This window comes from Salvelinus namaycush, chromosome 19 (genome assembly GCF_016432855.1).
Source record: "Salvelinus namaycush isolate Seneca chromosome 19, SaNama_1.0, whole genome shotgun sequence".
NCBI classification, from domain to species: Eukaryota; Metazoa; Chordata; class Actinopteri; order Salmoniformes; family Salmonidae; genus Salvelinus; species Salvelinus namaycush.
In genome coordinates, this window is record NC_052325.1 from 32,183,496 (window position 1) to 32,194,816 (window position 11,321).

At 40.4% G+C, this 11,321-nt stretch overlaps 1 long non-coding RNA gene across 1 annotated transcript in view; it reads right to left on the reverse strand.

Moving 5' to 3' along the window:
• Positions 1-5,061: 5,061 nt before the first annotated feature.
• The window catches only part of LOC120063893, a 10,671-nt gene continuing 4,411 nt past the window's right edge, over positions 5,062-11,321 (reverse strand). The window contains exons 2-3 of the long non-coding RNA XR_005478557.1: positions 6,956-7,086; positions 5,062-5,277 (exon numbers count right to left, since the gene is read on the reverse strand). This is a non-coding gene — a long non-coding RNA (uncharacterized LOC120063893). The remainder of the gene's footprint in view (positions 5,278-6,955; positions 7,087-11,321) is intronic.

The following is an 11,321-nucleotide window of genomic DNA, read 5'->3' on the forward strand; positions in this document are numbered from 1 at the left end:
GACTCTTTTCACAGCTGTTCAGAGATGGAATGACACAGGGTCTACTTCCTGCAGCGCACGCCTGTCTCTCTCCGTCTCACTTCCTGTTTCCCTCAGGGGAATCCGGGAGCTGTGTGTGTGTGTGTGTCCCTAATTCAGGACCCCCTCCAGTGTCAGAGTGGTCTCTCCCTCCCTCAGACTTCCTGGTTGTCTTGTATTGTCCGCTGGCTCATGCCATTGCATGTGACCGAGGGGTCTGAGGACTGGACTTCTGGACCAGGCGCCACTTTGTGTCTGTCTGCATTCATGTTTTGTCTCTGATTACACAATGTTTTCCTCTACAATATAACTACGATATTATTTTTGAAACAAAGCCACTTTACAGCACAGTACATTTAGTCTCATGTAATACAGGGTCGTGTTCATTAGGCACTAAACGGAAGAAAACGGACTGAAACAGGGAGGGACTACCTGGATTTGTCCAGTAACGCTAATTTTGATTTTCCATTACAAAACGTTTTCCATCGTATGGCCTAATGACAGTGATGGAAAAAGTACATAATTGTCATACTTGAGTAAAAGTAAAGATACCTTAATAGTGAATGAGTCAAGTAAAAGTGAAAGTCACTCAGTAAAATACTACTTGAGTAAAAGTCTAAATGTATTTGGTTTTACATATACTAAAGTATCAAAAGTAAATGTAATTGCTAAAATACGCTTAGTATCAAAAGTACAAGTAAAAATATAAATAATTTCACATTCCTTATATTAAACATATCAGACGGCACAATTTTCTTGCTTTTTTTATTTACGGATAGCCAGGGGCACACGACAACCTTCAGACATAAATAACAAACTAAGCATTTGTGTTTAGTGAATACGCCAGATCAGGTAGTAGGGATGACCAGGGATGTTCTCTTGATAAGTGCGTGAATTGGACCATTTTCCTGTCCTGCTGAGCATTCAAAATGTAATGAGTACTTTTGGGTGTCAGGGAAAATGTATGGAGTAAAAAGTACATTATTTTCTTTAGAAATGTAGTGAAGTAAAAGTTGTCAAAAATATAAATAGTAAAGTAAAGTACAGATACTCCAAAAAACGACTTAAGTAATACTTTAAAGTACTTTTACTTAAGTACTTTACACCTCTGCCTAATGAACACAGTCCAGGTCAGCGTTTTTTTATGTTTTGTTATTTGCCACACACATTGCAATTCATCAGAGAGACCACTAGGGGGCGTGTTTTGAGCCCAAGCCACTTTCTTTCACACAGTCACATCCAGTATGACTAAAGCTGTGTTGGAGAAAGATCAGGACAACGCATCTGTCTGTTTCTCTGTTCTATTCCTCCCACCTTACTATGACTTATACACCATATGACCACTACTACAGATGATGACTAATGGTTGTGTGTGTTTGTGTGTGTGTGCGTGTATGACTGTAGGTATGTATATGTGTGTGTATGTGCATGCTCACTTTCATGTGTACGTGTTTGCGTGTGTGTGTGTAATACATCTAGTCAGTAGAGGACCATATGGGTATGCTGTACTGGGCTTTCTGTTCATTTTTTCCTGGAGAACACAGAGAACTCATATAGAAGGCAGGGTAAAGTCAATATGAGAGGATTCTGCCAAGAGTGTCTGAGCTGCAGCCAACTATCTGAGAGGAGAGGAGACAGAGAAAGCAGGGTGAGAAACCCTCTGCTGAACTTCATATGTACTGTATCTATGTTTTATAGATTTTAAAGAGTTTGTTTTAAAGAGTTTATTTCCAAAACGCTATATCCACCAATTTTTCACAGTTGTGTTTTTTGGCTTATGGGTACCTTCATGTGTGTGTAAAATATTACTGTTCTCAGATTTTTAATTAATAGATTTTTGTTGTTGTTGTTGTTGCAAAACGCTATGTATCCATTGTTTAGCTGGAATGGAATGTTTGTATCCTGTATATTTGACTGTGATATGAGGTTGTCTCACCTAGCTAATTTAAGATTAATAAACTTAATCACTATGGATAAAAGCATCTGCTAAATTACTAAAATGTAAAACGTAAATGTTTTACATACAGATCTAATATTACTGTTTTGAATCATCTTTAAAAAAATGCAATGTATCATTTGTACATTTCTTTATTAAACATGTATTTATTTGTTACATTTCACTGTGTAAAACATAGCAGTATACTTATTTCTCTGAGAGTGAGGTTGGATATATAGCATTTTGCAAAAAAAACATGATTATTTGTCTCTCTGAAATGAAACCAACAAGTGCTAGATGTTAAACAAATACATGTCTGTCATTGAACAACCCAATGTCATTCAACATTTCTTTAAACAATAAAAGCTAATTTACCAATATTTCAGAAAATGTATGTATTGCATTTTGGAATGAAACTATTCATATATTAACTTTTCAATGAGACTGAAACCAGGAGAAATGTATGAAACAGACGTTTAATGTTATAGACTTCAAAACAACAGATCAATCTTGAGCTAATCTTTACAAAATCCTAAGATTACAGTAACTGCATCAACGCAGCTCCAGCAGCAACTGTATTTAGATTGATCTGTGTGTGTGTGTGTGTTTGTGTTTGTGTGTGAATGTACCATACCTAAAAACACCCTCTCTATGCTGTGGGGCAGAGCTCTCTTCCCACCGACTCCCTCCGGCTCTCTCCTCTCTTTCTCTCTCTCTCTCTCTCTCTCTCTCTCTCTCTCACTCCTCTCCTCCCACTCACTCTCTCTCTCACTCAGCCCCAGCCTCTACCCTGATGTGGGAGTGAGCATATCCCACTACGAGAGCCTCCAGTAGGGCACACATACAGCGAGCATGGACCAATGGGTCTGGCGCTTTGGATGGCTTCCTTCTCTCTCCCACACAGACACACACACACACACACGCGCTTGTGCGTACACACACAAACACACACACACACACACACAGTCTACCCACACGAGGAACCCACACTGAGATTGAGAGCTCCCTTTTAATGATGTCATGTGTCTTACATCTGAGGAGAGCAGAGGCAGGGGAAACATGGGGGTGTGTGTACTGTATGAATCACTCTGTCTTTTGAATTCAGTTTACATTCAGCCAAACCATACACTCTTAGAAAAAAGGGTTCCAAAAGGGTTCTTCAGCTGTCCCCACAGGAGAATCCTTTTTGTTTCCAGGCAGAGCCCTTTTGGGTTCCAGGTTGAAACCTTTTGGGTTCCATGTAGAACCCTCTGTAGAAAGGGCTTTACATGGAACCCAAAAGGGTTCTAGATACCACCTTATTTCTAAGAGTGTAACTACTCTTTTGTCCTTCTTGGTAGACATGTACTCACAGGAGCTACATCGCTCAGATAGCTCTTATTGCCAGAGCTAAATAGCATCCAGTCCCTCTCAAAATACATCAAGAGTCATGACTCATGATCTGATGATTAGACACACTGTAGGAGGTATTATGTTAAGCCAGAGGAAGAACAGAATGAAATATTGACAGAATGAAAGATTGAAAGAACAGAGAGAATGAAAGGACGATCCTCTGAATTATGGCTATATAATTGTAATAATTGTAAAATAACGATATAATCCTTTGACTGAATTAGACATTAAACATCCTTGACCCAAAACCCTAAAAATGGTGAGCTAATTCACTTAATAGATACATAAAGTCACAGACAAAGAGTCTGACTATAGTCAAAATGAACATATAGGGCAAGAGCTAGACTGGTACAGTACTTCCACGGATATCACCACTTCAGGACAATGGAAACTTAATAACAGGTATACAGTGCATTTGGAAAGTATTCAGACCCCTTGACATTTTTCACATTACAGCCTTATTCTAAAATGTATTAAATTAATGTTTTTCCTCATCAATCTACACACAAAACCCCATAACGACAAAGCGAACACCAGTTTTTAGATTTTTTTCTCTCATATGTATTAAAATAAATAACAGAAATACCTTATTTACAAAAGTATTCAGACTCTGATATGAGCTTGAAATTGAGCTCAGGTGCATCCTGTTTCCATTGATCATCCTTGAGATGTTTCTACAACTTGATTGGAGTCCACCTGTGGTAAATTCAATTGGATTTGGAAAGGACCACACCTGTCTATATAAGGTCCCACAGTTGACAGGGCTTGTCAAAAACCAAGCTATGAGGTCGAAGGAATTGTCCTTAGAGCTCCGAGACAGGATTGTGTTGAGGCACAGATCTGGGGAAGGGTACCAAAAAATGTCTGCAGCATTGAAGGTCCCCAAGATTGCAATGGCCTCCATCATTCTTAAATGGAAGAAGTTTGGAACCACCAAGACTCCTCCTAGAGCCAATCCTCAGTAAAGGCACATGGCAGCACACTTGGAGTTTGCCAAAAGGCACCATAAAGGACTGTCAGACCATAAGAAACAAGATTCTCTTGTCAGATTAAACCAAGATTGAACTCTTTGGCCGGAATGCCAAGCGTCACGTCTGGAGGAAACCTGGCACCATCCCTACGGTGAAGCATGGGGATGGCAGCATCATGCTGTGGGGATGTTTTTCAGTGGCAGGGACTGGGAGACTAGTTAAGATCGAGGCAAAGATGAACGGAGCAAAGTACAGAGAGATCATTGATGAAAACCTGCTCCAGAGCGCTCAGGACCTCAGACTGGGGTGAAGGTTCATCTTCCAACAGGACAACGACTCTAAGCACACAGCCAAAAGAGTACAGAAGTGGCTTCGGGACAATGTCCTTGAGTGGCCCAGCCAGAGCCCGGACTTGAACCCGATCTAACATCTCTGGAGAGACCTGAAAATAGCTGTGCAGTGACGCTCCCCATCAAACCTGACAGAGCTTGAGAGGATCTGCAGAGAAGAATGGGAGAAACACCCCAAATACAGGTGTGCCAAGCTTGTAGTGTCATACCCAAGAAGACTCGAGGCTGTAATTGCTGACAAAGGTGCTTCAACAACGTACTGAGTAAACGGTCTGAATACCTATATAAATGTGATATATCCGGTTTTTATTTTGAATACATTTGCAAAAATGTGTAAAAACCTGGTTTTGCTTTGTCATTGCATTGTATGTATTGTGTGTACATTGATGAGGGAAAAACATTTTTTCAAGCAATTTTAGAATAAGGCTGTAACGAAACATGTGGAAAAAGTCAAGAGGTTTCATTTGAAAGCCTACATCGGAGGGCCTGGACAAACAGAAAAATGTAATCCTCCATAAACTCTGTATAACAGCTAGAAAAAGACTAATTACCTGTAGAAGGATGTCTCCACCATGTCACCTTGACGATTTCAGGTTCTGATAGACAGGTTCTGAAAGAGAACATTATATGATATATTATATCCTAATTAGGTTCTCAGTTTCACTAACTCTCAACAAACCAAAATCATGTAGGGGACAGAGAATAGGAACAAATAGCAATAATTTGACAGACCTTGAAACAGACTTGGTTATGTTCACAATCAATTGCATAATATATGCCTGTAGTGTGAAGTGTATTGGTATTCAGTCCGGGCAGATTGCTCATTAGAATATGTAACATTTGTGTGTGGGCAAATCTTGGCAGTCCCTATCGTTTCAGTTCCCCATCTAGTTCCAACAACAAGCAATATCCTCCAAGGAACAACCAAACCAGAACCCTAACCTCATCGTCTGTCCACTTATAAGAAGATACTCTGTTTTACGTGTCCCATTCACTATGCCTGAGCTTAACTGTCGCCGTTACAACTCTTCAATAAGACGTTTTAAAGAATCATTCACATATAAAACATTTTTGCTTGAAAAAGTATTATATTCTATAAGTGGAGGCTATGTGTTTCATATTGGGTATGCCATCATGTGTCTTCGGTAACTGTAGCATATGAACACATAGTGTCTGGGACTTGAGACTGTTGTGTGTGTCTCACAAATGCCCCCTGTTGTATGACATCCATATTAACATCCATTTCAACTAAGATGGTAGAGGGTGTTTGCATGAAGCAGTGTTTGCATGAAACCATTTGTAACAAGTAACAAACCATTTGTAACAAGTCAAGTGTTAAGGCCATTTAACCATTGGTCCTATTGTGAATGCTTGCTTTGTTGCTTGAAAGGCTTTTTTCTTTGAATGAAATGTCACAAGGATATGCTGATGATAACTATTATTATTATTACTAGTAGAAATACTAAAGTCACCTGCATGTCAATCATATCACCACTGACATTAATGGAATCGAACATATTAATTTATTCCTGCCTTCTCTCACTCTCTTTCTCTTCCTCTCTCTTCCAATCTCTTTCTTTCTCGTCCTCTCTCCTTCTTTCTTTCTCTTGCTCTGTCTCTCTCTCTCAGTCACAGGGTCTCCCCCAGGGTAATCACATTCCAAAACACACACAAGAATGTCCTCCAGCAGCTCGCATACCACACACATACGCACGCACGCACGCACGCACGCACGCACGCACGCACACACACACACACACACACACACACACACACACACACACACACACACACACACACACACACACACACACACACACACACACATCTAGCTTGACTTGCATACCACCCCTCCTCCCTCAACTTAAAGAAGGGAAAACACACACAGAGATCCTGTCTGCACCCAACCACACTCTCAGATCTCTTCTCTCGTTCTTCTTCTCTCTCACGCAAGCACTAACGCTCACGCTCACACACACACATACTCTTGCCAAAGCCAAGGCAGACCACACACTGTTGCAATGCCATGCTCACCAACATATTTGCCAATGCTTCTTTGGTCTTTGTCACACAATGCAAACTGTAGAATATGATAGCCTACATGTAGGTCTAACTGACTAAATAATGACACTTGTCTAAACATGAATCTAAAACCTAAAGTTGATGTTGATTACGAACGTGAAACAATTTTGCAAATAAAACAATAATATATCCATAGAATTAACATGTTATAAACAGTGTATTTTAGCATGTAAAGATGAGACGGCGAGTCCACAGCTGTTGCTTACTTTGTGGTTGTCTGTCTCCAGGGTCGAGGCTCCTTCCTCCGCTCCTTGCTGCTCCAAACACCGACAGCTGTGCAGCAGAGAGCCCATGGTTGCAGACACCTTCCGTGGGCTCGACACTCGTCAGTTATCTGCTACAAAAACAGGCGACACAAAAAAAATAAACATCACCTTAGGCTGAAAGGAGTTTCTCTAACAAACGAATACAGAAAGAAAATAACTGACTTTCTCAATCACGAATGCACTTCATGTAAATAACCCACCATTCATCTGCGATTTCCTCAAGTAATTTCCCCTCTACCCTTATCGCTGGCTAGCCGCGGGGCTTTTCTCCGTGTGCATACCGAATCAGTCGGAAATGCCACTGGGTTTACTGCTCCAGCGAAGGTAAAGGGGTGACATGCTATTCACCTCAGCCGGGCGGTATGATTGTCCCCCGCCCGCCCTGACACCGACCTCAATGACCAAACCCTTTCACCCGGGGCCGTCCCTGCCGCGACCCATGTGCGTGTAGTGACACGTAGGCTACGATTTCAGGAAAGTCCACTCTTATGCATAACACGACTTGACACAGAAATTAAGGCTGATGAAGTTTCATGGTTTCCAGAATATATGACTAGCCTACATTTTTGCTGCTCTTAGTTTAGACACCAAATTTGGTTCATTGAATTAGACTGATGTATTGGTCTGGAGTAGATTTTTAATCCCATTACAGAATGCCATTCTAATGTCAATGAGGAGAGAGTTTAATACTGGCCCAAATCTCTCTCAATCTCATCCTCCAACTCTCCCAATCGTTCTCTCCTTCATCTTCTCTCTCCTTCACTGTTACAAATGGCTGTACATTTACAGCAAAACTAACAGTTAACCATTGTTATTCTATATTACAGTACAGTACCGTAAAGAGCAATGCATTATGGGGTCTCATAGGCATTTCTCTACACTGCTGTAAAATTTATTTTACAATAAAATTTTACAGTAATGTACTGTATTACCTATTTTGCTGTATATTTACAGCAGCATTCTGTGAATTATGGTGCATTGTTGGACAATGTTGTGGGCGTTAACATATTTTGAGGCTTGTCTTGTAAGTGGCTATATTTGTTGCACCCATTAGTGAGACCATTAGTGACAACGCTGTACCTGTTGAACTGATATGGGGGATTAGTGCCTTAACATTTTCATTTATAAAGGGGATAAATCAGAATAGCAGCAGCAATTAAAACTTTAATTGGGAGCATATTAAGCCATGTCGTTATGCCCTGTAATCACAGCCTGTTTGGAAACCTTTGTTAAGGCCTATAGAAGTGCAAGTGATTTAAAACACCAAATATCTAAAAAAAAATATGCTGTAATATACAAATACCCTGCAGCCAACCTGCTTGCTCTAATCCAATGTAATTACTGTAACATACTAAAATACCAACGTGATTACAGTAGCATTTACTTTCTCACAGTATAGTAGGCTAAATTGACAGTATTGTTTCATTGCTCTGCATTTTCCAGTAATTTATAGGAAGCTGGTGGCAAGTTACTCTGAATATTACAGTAATGTACTTTGCACTAGCCAGGGATGGGCAAAGATACATCACATTTTTTACACTACGAAGTTTTACATTAACACTCAAAATATAACACTTAAATCAGAGTACTTGTTACACTCGGTAGAGTGGGAATATGTGTTATCTGAGGTAGTGTTCAAATTAACTCTTTAAGTATTGATTTATCACTACAAAATGTACTCCCTACACATCTGATGAATATCACAGGAAACCTGTTCAATCACCATCACTGCAAAATCATTCTGTCTATGGATACAGAGAACATCAACACATTAACATCAACATGCCAGAGGATAAACCCAGTGGACTTGGGGCTCTGCTGGGAGTTTACTTCATATTTGGATCTTTTACTTCTGGTTTGCCGCTCAAATCCCCAAAATGTAACCCAAAAGGTTATTTGAGGAACCATTAAAGAGGGTGGTTCAAAGAACTTATAGGGGTTCCCCCACAGTTTCAATTTGAAGAACTCCTAAAAAATCCTCCAGGAACATTTTATTTTAAGAGTGTACATCTATAGCCTACACTCTCCCCTTCACGCCTTCTCCATCATTCATCATCTCTCCTCCATCTCTCCGTCATAGGTCCTCCATCCTTCCTCATCCATCATTCTCTATCTCTTCCTCCATCTCTGCATTCTCCATTGGGCAATAATGTTCATGTCTTTACAGTGGAGTTTAACAAGGTGCTTTACCATCATGAGACGAGATGAAACAACTGCAATGGGATTTCACCTACAGTATATTGGTCACTCTCTCTCTCTCTCTGATAGGATGATGGAGGGGGGTTGATCTGGTAAGGGGGTGTATATCAATTTACATACATTTCCCAAAACTGCCTTTGAACTATTTTTTTCTCACTGTCCCTTTCTCTTTTGTCACTCTCAATTTCCCAAGTAAGAGTTTTCATCTGATGGTAATTTGGGAAATTCACAAATGTTGTCACTTGAGTAGTTATCATTTGAGAATTGATTCATATGTGACAGATGCATTGCATTCATATTGTGAAATTTCCTGAATAAATTAACACTTGTTTTCTCATCTGAATATCAAGTCAAATTCTGTGGTATTTGAAACTAGTATCATGTCATCTACTAGTCCTATGACTACTGTCGTGACGTTGTATTAGTTAATGTGGCGACTGTTGCTCATCGAATGATTACAAGTTTCTAATTACGTGATTAACTGAATCAAGCAATTATTAACTCATTAACCTGGGGCACCATGGGAAAACTAGTTTTTATTGAGTTTCTATTTCCCAAATGAACTCAAAGAATATCAGAATATCGATTTTACCACAGCCGCTAATTAACCAGTTGCCTCTAACAGTCTCGTTCTGAACGTCGTATAGCCCGGGATTCTGCACGGACCCGGGTCTCACTAATGAATTCGCACCACACCAATCTTAGTTGAATGTTTATTTACTAAAAAGCTAAAATGATGATAAAAGATACACATACACAAAAACACATTCTAGGCTATTGATTAGAACTTAGTATAACGGGCCAACACACTAGGGCGCGTGTTACCCAAAATGGGGATTTAAAAGAGAGAGAAAGAGAGAGATTACACGAGAGGAATATACATTTGGGTGAAATTGTCAACTATGCTCATTCTAACCCTAGCCTTGCCCCAAACTGCCGCTGTTATGAGTCAGAATATAATGATGTTATTACTTGTGGAAGGTCTCCGTGGATTTTCCCGCGTGGACCGTTCGAGCTGCTCAATGACGCACTTCTCCTGCGCACCTCTCTAGGTGTCCTCACGACACGATGTCCGTGTCCTTTGGCTTTACTGGCCTGTTCCTTTGTCCTCGCTCTGGAAGGGGTCTTCGGAGGACAAATAGCTCTGTAGCTCAGAGCTCACAGCGTAAAGATGAAAGAGTGTAGATACCACGATTCGATGGGGAGTGGAGGCTAGGTGGTTCGGCTTGAATACACCCGCTTAGACACGCTACTCATCCGTAGCTTGGGTAGAAAAAGATTTCTTTGTCTTCAACTTGTTGCGTTTTGGGTTCGTTGACCTTTTAGACCTTTGGCTGCAGCTCGGGTCACTTAGTCATGTATGTTAATTCTGCACTCACAGGTTTTATACCCTCGGGTCAGAAGTGGGCGTTACCGCATTCAGGGCAATTCTCTGGGCGTACCAAGTTTGAGGGGCAAGGTATAGATTTTACTCAAATCCAATTTTAGACAACTAACTTCACATTTCATCTCTACCGAAACATTCTCTTTGATTTGGACATTTTCCACACAACGTACAATGTATAAACATCAAGCATATACGAGGAAAACTCTTAACGCTACAATGTTTTCATAATAACGTAATCTATTAACCTTTAATAACAAAACAAAAATGACATACATTTTCATATTCCATCTATCGTCATGACCACCATTGTAGTTGACGGAAACCATTGTTCCAAGTCCCTTTATTGCATGTTTAAAGTTCTGAGGCTGGTTCTCCATAGTGAGAGGGAATGTTTTCTGTGGACACAGAATTACCATGGGTGTGAGGGGTCATAAAACCCCCACATCTTCAGACCCTTAGATCTCTCCTCATCTGTTGGGGTTGAGAGATAAGCTGGAGGGTTGTGGTCTCCTGTAACCTGACCTGATCAGGACAGTCATGACACTACAGTTATGACTACAGTTCCACCTGCTATAGCCCATAACATATCTGCCTTATTCCCTTCAGAAATCAATGGGTTCAAACATCAAGCCCTGTGCCAGTAATATTGGGAAAGGTGTGGTTGTACTTCAATGGACTGTGACATCAGGGTTAGGTCTATTGACCAGTCCTTTAGAAGTC